The 15821-nt window shown below is 43.6% G+C and overlaps 1 long non-coding RNA gene across 4 annotated transcripts in view; it reads left to right on the forward strand.

The window, feature by feature from the left end:
- LOC147021731 (uncharacterized) overlaps positions 1–14336 on the forward strand; it is a 60379-nt gene extending 46043 nt beyond the window's left edge. For 2 of the 4 annotated variants that reach the window (XR_015060902.1, XR_015060903.1), the window contains exons 3-4: positions 2705–2869; positions 13688–14336. This is a non-coding gene — a long non-coding RNA (uncharacterized LOC147021731). The remainder of the gene's footprint in view (positions 1–2704; positions 2870–13687) is intronic. The other 2 variants (XR_015060904.1, XR_015060905.1) reach the window with 1 other exon arrangement.
- Positions 14337–15821: the final 1485 nt, after the last annotated feature.

Consider the following 15821-nt stretch of genomic DNA (forward strand, 5'->3'; position numbering starts at 1 on the left):
GGTTCCCCACCGAGCGCAGACGAGAGTTTCGACAGGGGCTACTTGCAGCCTATGTTGATCTCTCCAAAGCGTTTGATTCAGTGAATCGGGATGCCCTCTGGAGGATTGTTGGTCTTCGTGGGGTGCCACCAAAACTGATCGATCTGATGTCTGAACTCTACTTTGGTACTGAGAGTGCTGTGAGATGTGGTGATACCATTACTGACTTATTTTCAGTTGGTACTGCAGTTTGTCAGGGGTGTTTACTGATCCCCCACACTTTTCAGCACTTGTATGGACTGGATTCTGGGGAGGATGTCAGAGAGATCAAGCTGCGGTGCATCGTTTTGGGAATGTCAAGATCTCTGACCTTGATTTCGCAGATAATACAGTGATCTTTGTGTGGACTTTAAATATCCTTTTGGGGGCCCTCGAGGTGCTGCATGAGGAGCCGGAGCTGCTGGGATTACGGATTTCCTGGGTCAAAACTGAGATCCAGCCTTTCACTCACATCTTGGATGCTGCTATCTTGTCTGTACCTGTTTGTGGTGAGGATGTTGAGGTCACAGAGAAATTCACTTACCTTGGTAGTGATATTCATGTCTCTGCTGGCTGTGAGCGAGAGGCCAATAGATGTCTAGGTTGGGCCTGAGGAGTCATTAATTCACTGGATCATGGGGTGTGGTGCTGTCGGTGCCTGTGCGGGAGGATGAAAGTCCGAGTCTTCAGCTACTTGGTGCTTCTAATCTTGCTCTATGGATGTGAGACTTCGACTCTGACCAGGGATGAGACAGAGACTTAATTTCTTTGGTACCAGGTCTCTTCGGAGAATCCTTGGCTATTGCTGCTCAGACTTTGTGTCCAATAAGCAATTCCTGAGAGAAACTGAAATTTGATTTGTTACCTGCATCGTCCGTGAGCATCAGTTGCGGTTGTCTGGACATGTGACTCATTTTCCTGACACGGATCCTGCTCACCACATTCTCTCAGCGAGGAGCCTCGTGAATGGAGGATGCCAATGAGCCGACCACGTGCCTCATGGTTGCAGCAGGTTGATCGGCATCTCAAGGAGATGGGGATGGGCCAGATAACTGCCTGGGGGATGGCTAGATGGAGGCCCCTGGAGGGAGCGGGAAGCAGACACAGCAACGTGTTTCTCCAGCGCATGCTCGCATACCTGACCTGACCTGAAGGCCAGAGTCTTTCACCCAGAGAAGAAATGCACGGTGTAGTCACCCTGTAAATTAGTTACAACAGAAACAGTGGATATATTTAAAATTGAGTTGGATTGTGTTTAGAAGTAGTGAGAAAAGGGAGGGACTTGTATGTTGGCAGGATTGTGCAGGCTTGAGCGGGTTTTAAGCCGAGTCCTCTTGTGTTGAAGTTTCTTGTAAATCATCTTTTTGGATCTGACGTTTTAATTATCCAACCTTGACATCTGAACTCAGAAATTATTAATCTGTTTGAGTCCTGAATGATATCTCCACCAGCTGTTTTTCAACACATGTTCTTCTCGACATTCTAATTTGCTCTCCACCAACCAGTCTTCCACCTCCATTTTTTTTTAGACAATTATCATACCCACACTCTCACATTAGGTACATATATTAGTACCACTTGTATTAGTAATTTAGTTTCATTCACACCATCGAGGAACGTCCTGTTGATTTCATCCATCGTTTTAAATGTCTGCGACAGCAGATCGTCACTAGCCTTCACCAGCTGGACCATTTCATTTCAGTTTCACCAGCCGAATTTCCCTGGCTCACCTTTTTTTCTTTTAAACCTGGCACTGCACTTTAAATTGCCATCGCCCAGCAGGATAAATTTAACCCCACCCCCATCAAAATATTTTGTATTTATGGTGATTTAATGAGTGAAAAATTTAATGTCTGATGTATATAAATAAATAAATGTACGCTGCATCATTTTTGAGTGAGCTAATTTTTAAAATATTGTTTTAACCACACAAACAGTACAACATCAGCAGGACACCATAGTATCCAGATCATGAAGTTCGGTTGTACATGTTGGGGCATTTATATCTGACACATTTGCAATCTTTCTAGCCGGAAGCAGTCTTGGCATAACTAATTATTGTTTTCTTTGTTTTACAGATAATACTTGAAATCTTTTAATGATGGAACACTTTAAATGCAATGAGCATTCAAAAAAATTTTTTTAATGCAATGAGCATGCCAACTTCACAAACGAGGTCATCATGACAGATGAGGCACGCTTTGATTTGGCAGATTTAACTCCAGCAGATTTCTTCCTATGGGGATTTCTGAAGGGCAAAGCTCATAAGGAACATCCAACATCGATCGATGAATTGAAGGCAAACATCACCTATTTCAAGCCGATATTAAAAGAACAATCTTGCTCTATAAGTTTTTTATGGTGCACATACAGGAATATGCATATACAGGAAAAAAGATGAAGACGAAAAAAAAAATATCAAAAAGACGAGACAGAAAACACCAATTTCAGATTTTTTCAAACAACCCAAGAAGAAACAACCTGAACATTCACCAAGCGAGTTACCTGCTGAGCAAAATAAATATGGCAGATGCCCTGCAGCACCTGGTCACCACTATTGGGGTAATTCCTGTGTCCATTGCTGAATGTGAACGTGTCTTCATTGTGATGAACCTTATTCTGACTGATCAGAAAAGCCGAATACATGTCGCATATTCAATGGCATGGTGTTTATTTCAATTAACAGGCCTAACCTTGACACTTTCCAAGCTGAGAAATATCCAGAATTGGCGATTAAAGAGGGACACCACAGCACTGAGGTCAACCCTTCAGGAAAGAAGAGGAAGGAGAAAACCGTCTCCCACCATACCAAACTGTTCTGTCAGAATGATCCAGCCTTTTGGGGAAATCGGTAAGTTTATCAATTTGAATTTTTTATCTGGCTTCTGGCACTAAAACTTTCTGTCAAAGTTTGAGTTAAGGGGTAATAAGTTTTGAATGTATATATGAAGAGTTTAATAGTTCCAAGATTATTACAGCGACAGCAAGCGTTTATCTGCCACTCGGGTTTTCGTTGCCTGTTTGAAGGTAATCGGACGCAGAAACAAATGAGTTGTCTTCATATAGAAGCCTTCGACTGTGTATTCGTAATCCAAAGCTCCAAAAACCTCCCAAAGGATAAGACTCCGAGTAAGACTAGGTGAAATATTTGTCGCCCTCTTGTCTCAATGGAAAGCGCTTCTATGAAGAACAGAGCTTAGCTCGCAGAAAAGGCCTCTCCAAACCGATGGTCTCATAGCTCGATCTGAACACATTGCAACACAGTGTCACTTCGCAATGGTAGGATTAGCATCACAGCATGATGTAAGCTTTGCAGGGTTCTCTGAGATTTAAGCTTCACAGGGTTCCATAAGCTTTTATGCTTTGTATTGAGCTAGTCACAGCGTAAGAAGCTCCGCAACGAACAACCTCCCGGATAGCTCCATCCAGAACATCTGCCCAACTAGCTCTGCCCAGACATCCAATTAGACCAGCTTCACCCAGAAGATCCACATAACTAGCTCTGCCCAGACATCCAATCAGACCAGCTTCACCCAGAACATCCACCCAACTAGCTCCACCCAGACATCTGATCAGACTTGCCTCGCCCAGAACATCTGTCCAACTAGCTCAACCCAGACATCAAATTAGATTAGCTTCGCCCAGAACATCCACATAACTAGCTTTGCCCAGAACATCCACCCAACTATCTCCACCCTGACATCAGATCAGACTAGCTTCGCCCAGACCATCCGTCCAACTAGCTCCGCCCAGACTTCCAATCAGACCAGCTTCACCCACAACATCCGCCCAACTAGCTCCACCTAGATATCCAATTAGACCAGCTTCACCCATAACATCCACCCAACTAGCTCTGCCCAGACATCCGATCAGACTAGCTTTGCCCAGAACATCCGCTCAACTAGCTCCACCTCGACATCCAATGAGACCAGCTTCACCCATAACATCCACCCAACTAGCTCCGCCCAGACATCCGATCAGACTAGCTTTGCCCAGAACATCCACCCAACTAGCACAACCCTGACATCTGATCAGACTTGCTTCGCCCAGAACATCTGTCCAACAAGCTCAACCCAGAGATCAAATTAGACTAGCTTCGCCCAGAACATCCACAAAACTAGCTCCACCCAGACATTCGATCAGACTAGCTTCGCCCAGAACATCCACCCAACTAGCTCCGCCCAGACATCCGATCAGACTAGCTTTGCCCACAACATCCACCCAACTAGCACAACCCTGACATCCAATCAGACCAGCTTCGCCTAGAATATCCCATCAGACTAGCTCCACCCAGATATCCGATCAGAATGTTTAAACTAAAAGACATATGGCTCAAAGGATAATAACTTCTTCACTCACCAACAAATGGCATGACTGGCATTACATGCCTCCTCAAATTAGCTTCTCTAATTTCTAACATAAACGTTATACTAAATTATGGCGATCTTTTTCAAAGATTAGAACAAGCTTGTGTATTGGGCGTTCAAGTGAGACTGATGGATGAAGAGGAAGACCTTTCGCATTCAGTGATCTGTTGCCGATGGTCAGCCTAACCTTTTGAACATGCACATCTTCATCGAGATAGGCCTCTGTAACTTGACCCAACTAACAGTGGTGAGGTGCCAGGTTTTTGTCTTTCATCAGTACCACATCCCCAATCTGTGAGTTACAACGAGGAGTATTCCATTTTTGTCTTGAAGTTATGCTCTGAAGGTATTCCTTCTTTCATCTCATCCAAAACTGGTTTGCCAGGTACTGAACTCTTCTCCATCGCTTGTGGGAAGACACATTGGCATCTTGTAAGATACTTGGAGGGCTGGACGTGGCATTATAACTGGAGACTTCAGTGTCAACAACTGGTTGGGTAATGAGGAAACTACAGTGACGGATCTTTCAAGTTGTCAACTGTCAGGGAGCGATGATTCACAATGGCCGTGGCTTCACACGTCAGCGTCCTCAGCAGCTCATCGTCAAGTTGCCTCCTGTCTTGATGTATCAAAGTCGCAATCACGCTCCATATTGTTCGGATCTGCTGCCCTTGGACACCACCCATGTGACTACTGAAGGGATGTTCACCTTGAACTTGAAATAATCAAAGTTCTTTGTCAAGAGCATCTTATTGATAAAGCCGTGATTTATTTCAGACCATGCTCTCGAAAGTTAATTATCGGCTCCCACAAAGTTAGTGCCTCGGTATGATTGAAGTTGGCATATTGGGCCTCGAATAGCAATAAAATAACAAAGGGCATTTATAAAGGCATTTGTCTCTATGGAGTTGGAAACTTCAATGTGAATGGCTCTGGATGCCATACATGTGAACAGGACTCCATATTTCTTCAGCTCCTTACAAAAGACTGGTGTTGGCTTAGTGGTTAGAGTAGCTGGCTTGGGATCTTAAGCTCCTGAGTTCGATCCCTGTTGGCCCGGAATTTACACCAGGTGGTGTTGACGCAGCCTGTCATCCTTCTGCAGTCAGTGAAACGAGTACCAGTGTACTGATATAGGGGCATAGCATCAGTGGTATACTTGTGCCCCAACAAAATGATAGCTACCTGGCAGCCCAGCTGCCATATGCAAGAATAAAAAGCTCCTTCTGTCTGTCTTTAATCTACCAAATAAATCAACAGCACAGTATGTGAATGGTGGGGGCAGGGTTTATGCTATCTGAGGGCAAGTCAGCCAAATTTTGTTATTGAGCTGAAGCTCACAGTCTTTGACATGGTGCACATTTTGAAATGTAACTTGAAACTGCCAAGTTCATTCCAACAATCCAAAAACCACTTGTTTGGATCTCTTTGTTGGTTATTCTATGACATTGATGAGCAGCTTGTTCAAGAAAATGTCAAATGATCAAAGTCGTGATGTGATTGTGTCATGGAAGGATTACTGGGTGCTGTAGATCATGCTCACAATTGGTTAGCTTCAGACACCGACCAACTCTAATCACTCCGAAATCATCAAGGTAAGGATAGAGTTGATGTAGTGTAGTGCTATTTCAATGAAGTGCTTGTTTTCGTATCGAAGCCATCTGCCTCTTATCAGCATTGGCAAGTGCCAAACTTTGTGCTAGAGAAAAACTTAATTTCTTCAGAAAACGATGTGCTTTGGACCAGCTTGATTATCTCTGATTCTACTTTCTGTAGTTCTTGAACAAGGAGCATATTGCTTGTCGAAATAGTCGATTCATCTTAATTCTGGTCCATCCTGTGGCGGTTTGAACGTGCTTGTGGAATAGTTTTAAATCGGAGGCAGCCTGCTATTGCTCCTCTGGTTATATGCCAATTTGAAAAGTATTCAATACGTTCCAATATATCATCACAGCTGGGAAAATCATGTACTCGTAATGCAGAGAAATAAGCTCGTTTTACCTCTGGGGCTTTATTATCAAGTAGAAGCTCTGTGTCATCAAACAGACTTGCCGAAACTTTGGAGTTCCACAAGAAATCTGGTTCAGTAAGCCACTTGGATTTGTTCAAAAATTCCTCCACGCAAAGACCTCGTGACACTTCATCTGCAGGATTTTGATTGATCTGTACGTATTTCCATTGTGCAGGATTTGTGTGATTCCATATCTTTTGAACTATGTTTGTGAAATCACTTTGCTTCATTGGCGATGTATCCCAGTATGACCTTACTGTCAGTCCAGTAGATTTTGGATACATTCTCAATCTCAATCTCCTTGGCCAAGAGTTCGCTTACTTTGTCTGACACTAATGCTGCTGTCAACTCGAATCTTGGAACTGTCATAATTTTTAAAGGTGCTGCTCAAGCTTTTCCAATTACAAGAGAGCAATGGACTTGTTGATGTTTGTCCACCAGTCCTAAATATGAACATTGTCAATATCCACTCTCGCTGGCATCGGAGAAATGATGGAGTTCAGCATTTCTGACTTCTCCAGGGTTGGTCGGCTTTGAAGCTTTTGTTCCACAGTGAGTCTAAAAGGAAGAGGATGTTTCTCCATCATTCCCATCATGGTCGAAGAGATTGTGGAAGTGCAATGTCCCAGTACAACCGTTATTTGCATCGCTCTTGTAATATCTGTTTACTTACTAGGACAACAGGAGCTTCAAATCCTAAAGGGTCATATATCGAACACACTGTCAATAAGACACCTAATCTCGTGAGTGCTTCGTCTTTAAGATTGATCTGAAACTGGAAAGTATCACTGCACCAATGGATACCCAAAGCTCTTTCCAACGGCAGTGCATCGTGCATCAGATTGAGATGTCGAAATCCCTTTGCCTGATCTTGGGACGGAATGGCAGCCAAGACGTATTTTGAATTTGGAACGAACTTGTGCAATCTCAGGCCTCCCTGTAGGTACATAAACATGGTGTTATTGATAAGGTTGACGGCTTCGCCAACAGAAGCAACTGATGTGAGGCCGTCATCCACATAGGAGTTACATCGGACAAAATTTGCAGCGTTTGATGCAAATTCAGCCTCGTTGCTGTCTGTTTTAAGCCGAAGTTCGCACAACCAGGAGAGGACTTGGCAGCGAAAATATGGACATTCATCAGGTATTTAACTGGTTCACTTTGAAAGTCATCCCACCAGAGAAACCGGAGGAAGTGTCGTTGTTATTTCTTGATCTTGAATTGTAAGAACATTTGTTCCATATCACACATCAGTGCAAGAGGCTCCTGGCAGAACCTACAAATGACTCCAACCAGGTGAATTTTAATTGTAATGTGACATCTCAGCTTCATGTCGCAATTGTTATGTCTAGCTTGTTAGTTGTAACAATCAGAAATAACAAAATTAATGCGTTATGCATGATGGGAGATTTGGCAAACGTGTGACTCCTCAGGATTTTTTTGAAAGAAATTGTTTCAGTACATAAGTAACTTATTGATCATCTTGACTGTTTAAATTGTGTAGCACAGATGGAGTAAGGTTTGCCATAATATAATGTCTGTCAGTTTTATCCCCACTACTGGAAATTTTACAAATTCCACCCTAACCAGGTAGTTTTCCATTGGCTCGGGGATGGGTCTCCATTCTGACGTAGGATACTTGAATGGCTCATTCTTCCCAGTAAACGGGTACATACTCATTTTGCTGACCTCGGAAGGATGACAGGTTGAGTCAACCCACCTGGTGTTATTTGACAGAACGACAGCGGCTCAAAATCAAGAGCCTGAGATCTTAAGCCAGTCACCTTTAATCGCTAAGCCACCACCAGGCAAACGTCGAATATGTTGAGAAAAATAATGCAGATTCACATTGAAAGAATGCACAAAAAGAGCAAATTCATTAAAAATAATAATAATAAATTTTAGAAAATGGGTTTGTAAAAAAAATTCCTTGAAACTCATTGAAAAAAAGGAACAAAATAACGAAGTAAAGAACATTGCATTGCATGACGTGTTGGAAATTAGTACATGTGGTTTCATCTCTATTCATTAAACACATTAATTAAAATATTCTCAACACTTATACCCGAATTAATAAAGAACATTTTTCTCATAAGAACACAGAGCCTTTCTTCGGCCAATAATTGGATACATTTTAAAATTTCCCCATTAGTTCATTGGACACGGTTCATCATTTCCATCACTTCAACGGATGCACTTCCACATTCTCAGCATATGCACTGCACCTCACTTCACTTTGAGATGGGAATGTAGAGACCCTCTTTGATGTGGGAATGTAGAGACCCTCTTTGATGTGGGAATGTAGAGACCCTCTTTGATGTGGGAATGTAGAGACCCTCTTTGATGTGGGAATGTAGAGACCCTCTTTGATGTGGGAATGTAGAGACCCTCTTTGATGTGGGAATGCAGAGACCCTCTTTGATGTGGGAATGCAGAGACCCTTCTTTACACCTCACTGGAATATACCTACTCAGCATTCCACACAGTCTATCCTTTAAGGTTGACCATTTCTCTGAGGCAGACTACCCTCGAGTTAGCCTTTCCAAATCTGAAGGACCTAACTCTCTCCTCATACCCTCAGAGTTTGCTGATGTGAAATATATCAGCTTTACAGTACTATCTCGAACTCCACATCTTAACAATATACAGTGGTTACAGCAAATATAAACCACAATACTTAGCTCAAGATGATGATGATGATGATGATGATGATGATGATGATGATGATGATGATGATGATGATGATGATGGTGCTGTTGGAGTGGGGAGGAGGGAAGGGGTAGAGAGGGGAAGGGGGAGGGGGGAGCAGGGAGGAAGGAGCAGGATTCAGCGATTGGAAGAGCAGCATTATCTTTACGACAAAGTTGTCTGCAGCATTGCCACATCAGAGAAGGGTAATCCTTAATCACCTTGCCTTGAATGCCAGAGCAGATGTTTCGTGCTTGGAGAGGAAGGTACGAACTGTCATCTTTTTCCAGAATAATCCCTAAGAGACTTTGACTCTGACCAAGGATCTGAGAAAGAGACTTAATTCCTTTGGTACCAGGTCTCTTCGGAGAATCCTTGGCTATTGCTGGTCAGACTTTGCGTCCAATGAGCAGTTCCAGAGAGAAACTGAAATTAGATTTGTCACCTGCATAGTCCGTGAGCATCAGCTGTGGCTGTATGGAGGTGTGACTCATTTTCCTGATGCTGATCCTGCTCACCAGATTCTCTCAGCGAGGGAGCCTCGTGAGTGGAGGTGGCCAATGGGTCGACCACGTACCTCATGGTTGCAGCAGGTTGATCGGCATCTCAAGGAGATGGGCATGGGCCAGGCATCTGCCTGGAGGATGGCCAGCCGGAGGCACCTGTAATACCGACAGAAAGTGGAAGCAGCGACGTGCTGCTCTGGCACATGCTCCAGGGTGGCGGTGTAGTGCAAAAGTTGGAAACTCTTGTAACAGAACAAGAGCTGGTGTTAGCTGATAAAGGCTTATGGGAGCTGCAATTGACTGGGGAAAGGATGGATGAGATGTTACAGGAGCAGCTGAACAGTTGGGACAACACTATCAAGGGAGAGGTGATAGAACGAAAAGTTTATGTTATTCTCAATGGTGACATTGACAGTTCTGTTGAGACCATGCTAGGTCTGACTGACTCGTACGAAGTTAAACTAGACATGCTGCACTTTGACATTGGGAATGTTGCTGAACATGGTTGAGCAGATTTGGCGGAGTCAATATTTAAACCACTTGTAGGCCATGTAGAGGAGGAGAGTTGCAGTGATGGTAGTTTCCTGTTGGTTGAGCAGAAGGCTCATCTTGAATTTGGCCACAGTGAGTCAAGTGCAGGTTTGGAAGAGAAACTGATCTGCATTTGCATCTTGGCCACCCACCGATAATAAGGTGCCAACACCGTCTGGAATGCAGCAGGCACTTTCTCCTTTTGCAGCAACTGTTCTCAGCTGGAAGTTCTACAATTTACTCCACAAGCTTTTTTGGGGTGGACACCACAATGTTCTGCAGGATTCCTCACTTCAAGTTGCTCGGCTGGGGGAGTTTGGTCACGTGTGGAACCACCGTCATGATCATAGTGTTTGGCTTTTGGCCATCTATATCATGTTGAACATAAGAAAAGTTGACTGCCACATTGGGTGGCCGGTTCTTACACCTGACTGAGCTATATGGACTGGGAACTTGGCGCTCCAGGAGAGAGTGGCATTGGTGCTGTTTTTCAGCTGACAGTGGAGCTGTTTGCCTATAAGGACAGTGAGCGCAGCCGTTTTGAAGCAGGTTTCGCATCGTTGGATCTATCATGCACTGTCTCCATGACACAGTCTGGGCAGTGTTGTCTGGCACCTCTTACCCAGGTCATAACAGATCCGAGTCTCCGAGTGTCCTGTCCCATGGAGGAGCAACTGTGGTGTGATGGGAAGCAGGGGCCGGAAATGAGGGCATCTGCACTGGTTGAGTATGTGAGTGCAGTAGTGATGATTCCAGGTGAGGAAGAGACAGAGCTTGAACTGGAGCCAGAACCACAGCCTTTGTTGATTCCAGAACCCATCATTACAGAAGGACCCAATGAAAAAGATCTGTTGATAGAGAGCTTACATCAGGAGAACAGGGCATTGAGTACTGAACTGCAGTCATTCAAGAGTGAAGCCAAGAAGGTGATGAAGAGACGTCAACATGAAGAAAGTCGAAGCTGGAAAAAAAAGGCAAACAGAAAGAAAAGGAACAGGGGATTCAAACAGAGAAGCTAGAGCAAGAGCTGCACGAGGCCAAAACACATCTCAACTCACTCCAACTCTCATGGCAGGCAGCCGAGCAGACGAGTGTAACAGCCCAAGGTCAGGTGATGGCGGTCGTGTTAACAATGGTGGCTGTTTGTCTGGCTTTTGTCCATCGTGGATGGACGAGTGCGGTTGCCGGCATCCGAATGTGCCTGGAGTTATCTTCATGCTGGCTATGTGTCAACCGGTTGTGGCCTTGTTCCGCCTTTGGCCTGGCGCACACAGGAGGTGCAGTTGTGGCTGTGTCTGTTGGGCTGTGGCAATGTCTGCCTGGATTTTAGCTGTGGCCACAGTTTTTCCGAGAGGAGGATGTAGGCATCAATCGGAACAGGATGTGAGAACTCTCGGTTTACCAGATCCTGGAGGGGGATACAGGCTTCTCGGAATGGACCAGAGAACTCAAGGCCTACCAGATCCCAGAGGAGGATTTAGGCATCGAATGGGACAGGATGAGAGAACTCCAGGAATACCACATTCCGGAGGAGGATACAGGCTTCTGACAGAGAATGAGAGAAATTTGGGTCCACCAGATCCTGGAGTGGGGTGCAAGCATAGATCCTGCTGCCTCTCGCAAGAATGTTTGGAGACAGTTCGTGTGACTGATTTGATTTTCTGACATCTCCTGATCAAGGATGTGCTTGAAGTCTGCAATTACACCCAATCATTAACCAGGGTGCTCTTCAAGATTTTGGAATAATAGGCAAACTTAGAAGAAAGAAAAGGTAAAAGGTTTGGAACCCAGGGAGATTGAAAGCAACGAATCCATAGGGGTGGATTTAAAGGTGCAACAAAAATTGATAAGGGGTGGATGACACTTTTAGACCCAACCAACCTGTGATTACTTACACTTAGGGTAAAGTGCTCCGATGCTAACTGTCCCAAGGGTTCAGTTTTGCAAGAAATTGGGACATTGGTAATTAGGATGAGAGCAAGTGAGAGTGACTCAATAGTCAGTAAAGGGATTGGTTTGGAAACCAGAATTGTCTTGTGATGTTGGTATCTGTTACGTGTAAAGAATTGAATTGTGTTTGGAGAATGAATGTGGATTATAACATGTAAGCAGGCCATGACAGTGGAGGAACACGATCACCATTTTGCATTGCATTGTTTGAAAATTGAATGCCAACGGGGAAGGAAATGAGATGTTGGATTGTGTGGGTAGGGAAGATATATGGGTCCGTATAAATGGATCAAGCTCTGGAGGAGCGGTGACTGCGTCTCCCTCTGAGGTCATTTGTCTCTGGCAGCTGGTGGTGTCTGGAAATGGGGACCCATCGCTGGGGAGATCTGGTTGGGCGAACAGCAGTAAAGAGACCCTTGGCGATCCATATGAGGCCTTGAGAGCCTGGATGTGTGGAGACCCTCCCCGACGGGACGTCCAGCAAAAGAGCTGTTTGGCTCTCAGGGACCGAATAGTTGAATAGTTGAGGGGGGGTGGGGGCAAAGAAGTCGTAAGTCAGGTGACTTGTTTTTGGACTGCGGGCACCACAACCGGAAGTGCCCCCATCAAATATTGTTGTACGGTACCTCCCCGCTGCCCAGTTGAGGATCACACATGTGTAATAATATTTAAGCCATGGTCTTGCAGGGTTGGATGAATGATTTATATTGGGTTTATGTATAAGTGTGTGAGGGAAGGTTCACTTAATCCATGTCACTCACCTGTACCAGAGAGACAGGGCTCGTGGAAATTTGAATTGGTAAATTAGGATGGCTCCGCAAGTAACGTTGGGTATTGTGGCATCAACCCGGGAACACAGTCTCTCGAAAGGGGTTGTACAAATGTTAAAATGTATTTTTGGTTCAGGTTTTGTCTGTTATAGTAGATTTTTGTGTGTTTTCTGACATTTTCTACCTACCCCAGGAGTTAGGCATGAGGAACCAAGAGTTTTGCAAATATTTGAATTGTTGTGTTTTAGGGGGTAGAATGTTAAGAAGGATAGGTAAGTTAGCTACGGCTCACTTCACACAGCCCCTTCTAATTTATTTCATCAGCTAATTCGGTGTGAGTTGATAAGAAGTGGTAAGGCTGGAATTGTAGCACCTGCATTGAACCTTGCAGGAGCTACTGTCCTGGGGAGGGGGCAGTGTTATGTTTGTGGGTAGATGAAAGAGTTTCATAGGAAAGATAGTATCGTATAGAGTTGCTTGGCCTGTGGACATGTAGGAGGCATCTTGATGTAATTAAGTAGGGAAACTGTGAGCTTAATTGTTGCTTGTCACCACATGGGGGGGGGGTGGGGTGGTGCAGTGTTAATTGGATAGAGATGAAGGATAAGGTCCCCCAGTTTGTAATTGCCCCCTTGTGACTTTCCCCTATGTTTTTGTATTGCAAACAAGCAATGATAGAATTACATTTTTGTAACGGCAATGGCCATTGCAACCAAGCTACATGACCAAGTGGGAAAAAGCCCCATATCCAAGGGTGACAGCAGCCGAGGTCATGCCTCTGAGACTGATTGATGGGCGTGACATCAGGGAGCAAGAAGCCAAGAGGTGGTGCTTTGTTTGTTCCAGGGGCAGTAATCGCGAGAGATTGGGAGCGCACCCACGAGGCCAGAGTGAAGAGGAGTTGAGTGCAGAGTAAAGGATGCACACGGTCGAGAGATGAGAACATAGCTTGGAGATGGCGTGAAAGATCAGGGCACAGCAAAATGACTTTCCTTTGATGCATGAAGAAGACGGCACGATTATCGTATTCATGGTGAGGTGATTTTGGCTTGTGTGGTGAAGCAAGATGCTGGCTCTTGGTTGGGTCATGAGGAATGGGCCCCGAGCCTTGTGTATGTAACCGAAGGGGACGGCAGCCATTATGAAAAGCAGTGGGTTGGTGAGGACGATTGATGCACGAGAAAGCTGCATGGGTTCTGTGAGCCTTGGTGTTGAATCCCGCTCACGAATTTCATGACATATGTTCGTCCCGCTGCGAGAGGGAGGCCGAGCACCATTTTTGAGAGTGCGTATACATATGTGCCTCAATTCCACTTTCCATAAAGACCATCTCTGGCACACAGCTAAGTGCCGAGATAAAGGAGAGATTTTTATTTTATTATCCTGTGCCCTTGTCTGTATTTAAGTCTGTGTGGAGGTGCCTCAATTATATTTAGATGACCTCAAGTTTTTCTTTCATTATTATCATTGAATTATTGTCATTCTACAAATTTGATTTCTGTTATTAAATTATTTGTTCTATTTCATTTGCTTGTGTCCATGAATCTGTTGTGAGTCGAGTACAACCCGTGTGCCTCCGTCCTTTACTGCCATTTCTTTCCCGCGCACGCAATGATCTCCGAGAGTCTCGGCTGCAAGCCTCCAAGGGAGAACTGTTTGGCCATCTGTCAGGTGGGTGCAAAAACTCCCTGGACACCACAATATATACATATATATATATATATATATATATATATATATATATATGTATATATATATATATATGTATATATATATATATATATATGTATATATATATGTATATATATATATATATATGTATATATATATATATATATATATATATATATATATATATATATATATATATATATATATATATATATATATATATACATATTGTGAAGTATGGAATTGCCACCACCATGCCTTCTTCAATATTTTCATCTGTTTCTATAACCATGGTAAGTAAAGAAAGAAACTTTGGGTGTATTCAACTGCATCAGAAATGTTTCCTACTAAGTACCAGCCGAGGTATTGAGCCCAAGAGACTGAAATGGCCTGTTTGCCTAATCTTGTGTTTGCCTAAGCTTTAACTCCGGGTTTAAATCAGATGCATTGCTCTTAATTATTGTTCTTTTCATCCAAATGTAATTGTACTTCATATAATGGAGCTTCTCCATTGGCTTTAAATGTTTTGGTCCTTTCTGAATGAATGTGACATCGTTTCAGAATAAATGCTGTGCTGTTATGTAGAATGAACGGTAGATTATCACATTGTAAAGAGAGTTAACATGAGTAGTCTTTGCATCTGGCAGTGAAATACTTACTTCTCGATTTAAGGATAACCAGCAGCCCTCTCAAGAATACATTCGTTTACTCGAAAGTTGTGACTTCATGATCAAAACAGGAGGAAGAAATGTTCTGTTCTGTCCTGCTGATGGGTCACCACCAAGACCAGGCTGATGTTTAACTCAAAGTGTCACTGCACTACGACAAAGTCAACAATGATAACTAATCAGCAGAGCCTTCCACAACATACACTAGAAATCATAATGGTAAGGTAGGTAGGTAAGAGGGTCAGAGCCAAAGGTGAGAATTAATTTTTTTGTGAAATTGAGATCTCTTGATACATGTTTGAATACACGTTGGCCATGTGTGCCAGCAGTGGACAAGGTTCCAAATTATTTGTCTGGGTAAAAAAATGAGGTTGTATGAAAATGTACTTAAAGTTATAATTTTTCACATTTTCATGATCCATTTGAATAATTCTCCAATGATGATGTAATTGGCTGCAGAAACCCATTAGAGCAAACCATTCCGGCTCCTTTCGCACAATATTCACCATGTAAAACGTTACAACAAGAAACTGTGGCTTAATCACCTTCCAAATCCGAAATAGCTTTTGTGTGAAATAAATGGCTTTTAGCTTTTAAATTTTAGCTCAAAAAGCGAGCGTGGGTGCAGAGGCTGCCTTTGT

This window comes from Eptatretus burgeri, chromosome 8 (genome assembly GCF_056783735.1).
Source record: "Eptatretus burgeri isolate ZD-2024b chromosome 8, Ebu_testis_v1, whole genome shotgun sequence".
NCBI lineage: Eukaryota > Metazoa > Chordata > Myxini > Myxiniformes > Myxinidae > Eptatretus > Eptatretus burgeri.